The sequence below is a fragment of the Solanum tuberosum genome, unplaced genomic scaffold (assembly GCF_000226075.1).
Source record: "Solanum tuberosum cultivar DM 1-3 516 R44 unplaced genomic scaffold, SolTub_3.0 scf00360, whole genome shotgun sequence".
NCBI classification, from domain to species: Eukaryota; Viridiplantae; Streptophyta; class Magnoliopsida; order Solanales; family Solanaceae; genus Solanum; species Solanum tuberosum.
Genome location: NW_006239282.1, coordinates 285,722 through 292,251, shown reverse-complemented (window position 1 = coordinate 292,251; position 6,530 = coordinate 285,722).

Here is a 6,530-nt window from a genome sequence, read left to right as displayed (position 1 = left end):
TTTTTAAATTGCCATCATCAAGGTTTGTCACCCGATGTCAGGGGTCTGGCTAATGTAAAACTTTGTAAATATTATATATATAATTTTATTTTATTTATAGATTAAAAATATTATAACTTTGTTAATATATTTTTAGTTAGTTTATAGATTTCAATGCTTATATATTTTATTTCAAATTTGGGTTTGTAAAATTTTGTAAATATTATACATATATATTTTTATTTTTATTTTAAAATTGCCATCATCAAGGTTTGTCACCCGATGTCAGGGGTCTGGCTAGACCCACGTCTTTCCCATTCATTCAATATAATTTATTTATTTATAGATTAAAAAATATTATAACTTTGTTAATATATTTTTAGTTAGTTTATAGTTTTCAATGTTTATATATTTTATTTCAAAAATATATATTTTGTACTCATGTGAATTTTTTACCGTCTTTACGAAAATTTCTATTCATTTAACATTTCTTAAATTTAGGTTATCATACAGGTAGGTGAAAATATATTTGATCTCTTTTTCAAACACCGTTAAGTTGTAAAAAATCGAAAAAAACCAAAAAAAAACGAAAGAACCGACCAAAACCGAAACCGAAAAAACTGACTTTGCGTGGTTTGATTTGATATTTAGATTTAATAAACCGACATAATTGGTTTAGGTTTTTTTTAATGAAAAACCAAACCAAACCGATCTAAGTCATCAAGAATCGTGGTTGAGTTCAAAGGTTAGTTTTTTCTTGATTTTATTTTGTTAGCTTTTCGAAGAAATTAGTTTTTTCTTGATTTTATATTGTTAGCTTTTCGAAGAAAGGAGCAATTTAACTTATGATAATGGAGGTTTTTTTTCCAAACATGAAGAACAATAATAAAGAAGAAGACAATTGAGTTAATATTTATTTTTTCCAAGTTTATTTTAACACATGACCAATTTTTATTGGTCAGTGTTGTCTAAAAGTTGCACCCACGCACCTAACATAGGTGAAATCACGGACTCAGCCACGTAGGCCGAAAAGTGGTCAACAATTAACTAAAAAATAAGTTCGAGGGGGTAATAGTACCTTAGTAAAGGTTAGGTGTGTCAGGGATTTTGGGCATAGGCTGGGGGGTACTTATGAAAATGCCCTTGTCATACAAGCAGGCATGTTGACGAAGACATGCCTGCTTGTAGACTCTTCTACTAAGTATACTAGATACAGGATCCCGTGCCAGCACGGGGTCTAATATATATTACTAATTTTTTTGTCTCAATTTATGTGATAACATGAAACTTGAGAACTTATCAAAAAATTTATATGATTTTTTAAAAATATTTTAAGTTGTTAATTATTGTAATTTATAGTACTTTTTTTACATAATTTTAAAATAATAGTATATATTATTCTCTTTGTTTTAATTTATGTGGCATATAACTTTTTTTGTCTTTTAAATATATTAAATTATTAATTATTGTATAAAATGGAACAAGGAGATGTTAAAAGTTCTCATTTAGAAGAGGTAGATATACCTCAAAACCTTGATTTGTTAAACAAATGGATTATTCCGAAAGTTAATATAAAAACCATTTATGACTATGGTTGGTTTGATAAAATCTCTAATAAACAGTTGATTAAAACAACTGAGCAATCTTTAGCGTTAAACTCATCGGAACAAACTATTCGTTTATTAAATAAGCGAGATATTGAGTTATACAAATCTCAATATAAGTTTTTGCATATTGGCATGGTTCAAATTGCTTTTAAACCATTAACTCTTAAAGGGTTACCAGAGACTTTTCTAGCAGCTCTTCGTGATGCAAGAAATTTAAATTTTCGACAATCTTTGATGGGTTCGATAGAATCTACGGTGACCTATGGTCCAGTTTATTTTAATGCTTAGCCAAATCTACAATTATCTTTGACTGATGCTAATATTTTGGATGCTTTAACTTTAAATGTTAAAACTCATGGTTATAACTATGCCCCCGGATCTGGATTAATTTGTTTGTCTTATAGAATCTATTTTAAGTTGCTTGCTACTTTGAATCCTAGATGTAAGTTATATGATACATCTAATCAAACTATTTTGGTAGAAATTAATTTCGCCAGATCTAAGGTCACTACTAGAAGACCTATAAAATGGAAAGAAATTAATTTTCCTACTACTTGGATTCTAGATTCTGTTATACCCCTTGAACAAATGACCGATGTTGTCACTAATTTCGATTATTCTCATATTAGTCAAAATTCCGATGGAAAAATTTGTATGCAATTTGATGAAAAAAGTGTTCCTTATAATAGACATTCATTTGGTTTTGATAGAAGATTGGCTATTCAACATATTTCTCCAATAGAACACTTTTATGGTCCAGCTAGAAATCGCGCTGCCTCTTTGCATACTTTATCTACAGTTATATCTGTAGAAAAGCAAAAGATAAAAATTGATCCTCGGTTAAACATTGTTCAAACAAAAGATAAATCATCTGATATTTCTGATAAGGATATTCCTTCTGCATCCGAAACGGATTTTAACCTCAATGATACTTAATGATGAATGAACATCAAATTGATTTTAGTCCAGGTTCACTGGCAAGAAAATATATTCAAAATGAATTTTAAATGAAAAATGGAACCGGTTTAAAACTTGGTTTTTCGACACTTATAGTGAAGAAGATTTAAATAATATTTCTCAAGAATTTTATGAAACTTGTGCTTTACATAATCATATTACGCTCTTTATGCCTTGGTTTATAACCACTTACGTACCTTTATTCATCAACGTTCTTGAACGGTCATACAAAGATGAATCAGGTAAAATAATTAATTATATTTATCCTCGCAAGCACCGTTTATCTTACCTAATAATACAGGTATCACTTTTACTGCTTTTCAAAAATTTATTGATAATGAAGTTGTTGCAGTAAGTATTAGCGAAATTAATCAACTTATTTCTCAAAACAATTATTTGGGATTATATGTTAAAGTTATTGGCGAACATATTAGTTCTCTCGATAAAAAAATTAGATAATCTTACTACTCTGATTACTCAAATTAATGATAAATTGATATCTGCGAAACAAGTCTCTGAACAGGCGTCTACTTCAAAACAACCCGATGTCCCTATTCAAAGACCTCCTGAGATTCAGGATTTTATTCTTAGACCTCTTCATGATCTTGAAAGCCGTTTAGATAAAAAGTTTTCAGAATTTGGTGCAAGTGTGAAACCAATTAGTCTCGTTGAAAATTTTGCAGACGAAATGGAAGCCACTTTCGATTTTAAGACACAAGTGAAAATGGAAGTTAATAAACTTCATGAGTATCCAAAGAAGAATAGTGGTAATACTACGTATGCCAGAAAGCCTAGTATGCAAACATATTACTATCCTAGGCCAACTCCTCAAGATGTTTTGATAGAGGAAAGAGATTGGAATCAGACCAATACTTCTTATAATGGAAGTGAGATTTATGAATGGAATCTCGATGGATTAACTGATAGGCAGTTAACAATTATGGTACACAGAATGCTTATGTATGCTACCATCTGCAAAAGTGTTAATAACATTGACAAGACTATTTGCAAGATGATTATAACAGGTTTTACTGGTCAATTAAGAGGCTGGTGGGATAACTACATGACCCTCGATGCTAAAGCAGCAGTTATAAATGCTAAAGCTACATCCGAAGGAGTTGATAACTTAGGTTTTGCTCTAGTCAAAAATAGAGAAGACGCGGTTTACACCCTAGTTTTAACCATCTTAAAACATTTTAGTGGTAGATTTACCAATCAATATGAGACCATTAGATCTCTACTAAATGGGCTTAGATGTAGGCATTTAGGTGAATTCTGTTGGTATAAAGATACTTATTTAAGTCGGGTGATGGAACTACCCGAAAATGGTCTTGAATATTGGAAAGCCAAATTTATAGATGGCCTTCCTCCTTTATTTGCAGAAAGAGTAAAGAAAACTCTGCGAGATCCCCAGGAAATTATTCCCTACAGCGGTTATACTTATGGAAAGATTATAGGAGCTTGCACTCAAGAAGGCATTAATTTGTGCAATGAGTTAAAACTCTCAAGACATCTTAAGATGGACAGGCTTAGAGAAAAATCTCAAATGGGAGATTTTTGTACTCAGTTTGGATTACCAGAAACATCCAAAGGTACTAACCGTGAAACCTCCAAGTCTGAACCTCATAGATTTCATCGCTAGAAAAGATCTAGAAGAAAGACTAGAGAGGAAAGAGAAGAGCGTAGGGCTCATCGTAAATCTAATAGATTTACCAAAAACAGATCAAAAAGAGATCTTAATAAGATCAAATGTTATAAATGTGGAAAATTTGGACATATATCTCCAAATTGCAAGCTTGAAAAGCTTAAGACTCTAGAACTCGAAGAAGATATTCAAGAAAAGATTTATAGTTTCTTATACACTTCTGGTTCCGAATCAGTTTATGATGAATCTGAAGCAAGTTATGCGACAGACGATGATCAACCTGAGTCTTCAAGCAAGGTTCAACAAGACTCAAATGATGCTTGCAAATGTTATGGTGATATCTGTCGTTGTGAACATGATGAATTCTACAAGTTTCAATCTCAATTTGAAGATATGAACATGTTCACTATCACTATTGATAATGTTATTGAACTTCTGAAAGAAGTCACGGATAATACTCTTCGTGAAAAAATTATTCAGTTAGCTGCTAGTAAAACTAGTTCTTCACCTAGTATTTCTAGTGATAAAAAGGTTAAAGAGGAATTTAATTATTCTGTTCCTTATTCTTTGTCTGAAGTTCATAATAGACTCTCTTCTAAACAAACTATGGTAATTCGTGATACCTCTTTTGATGATTTAAAAGGAGAAATTGAATAATTGAAGGAAGAGATTAAATATTTAAAACAGAATCAGATTATTTGTGATCACTGTCTTACTCAAATTGAGTCTGTTAATAACAAAGGAAAAAATAAGGTTGATGAATCGACTGTTGAAGAAAATACTCTTGCCACACCTCTGAATATTGATCCTAAACAAAATATGTTTTTAGGAATGATGCAAATTGTTACAGCTCATAAATGGTACGTTAAATGTACTATATTAATTGATAATGCTTTTTCTATAACTAACATTGCTATGATTGATAGTGGCGCTGATGTCAGCTGCATTTAAGAAGGTCTTGTGCCTACTAAATATTTTGAAAAAACAACTCATATGGTGAAATCTGACATCTGGTCATGCTTTAGATATTAAGTATAAATTATCTAATACTCGTATTTTCCAGAATAAGGTTTGTATTCCCCACTTCTTTTTCTTGGTAAAAAATCAGTTAAACTCTCCTATTATTCTAGGAACTCCTTTTATAAATGCAATTTATCCTTTTACCAACATAAATGCTAAATGATTTTCTGCTACATATAAAAATCAAGATATCAGTTATACTTTTATCACGGAGCCAATTTCTAGAGATATTAATGCTTTGATTGAAATGAAACAAAAGCATGTTGATTATTTACAACTTGAGATATTTAGTATGAATATATTCGATACTTTGAAATCTACTAAAGTACAAGAAAAGATTAAACTCATTTCTGAACAAATGGCCATTGATATTTGTGCCGATCATCCTAGTGCTTTTTGGAATCGAAAAAAGCATATTGTGACTCTTCCATATGAAGATGATTTCTCGGAGGAAAATATTCCCACCAAATCTCGTCCTTGTCAGATGAATACCGAATTGGTCGAATTCTGCAAAAAGGAAAATGATAATTTATTACAAAAGGGTTTGATAAAGCTTTCCAAGTCACCCTGGTCGTGCACTGCATTTTATGTTAATAACGCAGCAGAAAAAGAACGAGGTGTTCCCAGGTTAATTATAGATTATAAACCCTTGAATAAATATTTGAAATGGATTAGATATCCTATTCCAAATAAAAGGGATTTATTAACAAGATTATATGATTCTAATATCTTTTCAAAATTTGATTTAAAATTCGGATATTGGCAAATTCACATATTTAAAGACCAGTCTTATAGAACGGCATTTAATGTTCCTTTCGGACAATACGAGTGGAATGTAATGCCCTCTGGTTTAAAAAGTGCTCCCTCAAAATTTCAAAAGATTATGAATGATATTTTTAATCCTTATATGGATTTCATCATAGTTTATATTGATGATATTTTGGTATACTCGACTTTAGAAATGCATATTAAGCATTTAGACATTTTCAAGAAAATAGTTATTCAAAATGGTTTGGTAATATCTAGACCAAAAATGAGTCTTTTCCAAACAGAAGTCAGATTTTTAGGTCATCTGATTTGTCAAGGAAAAATTACTCCTATACAACGATCTATTGAATTCGCGTCACGTCAAAATTTCCTGATATTCTTACAGATAAAACGCAATTACAGCGATTTCTGGGAAGTTTAAATTACATTTCTCCTTTCTACAAGAATTTGTCTCGCGATTTAGCTCTGTTATACGACAGGCTAAAAAAGGATCACAAAAAGCCTTGGACTAATAGTCTCACTGATCCTGTAAAAACTATTAAAGACAGAGTTAA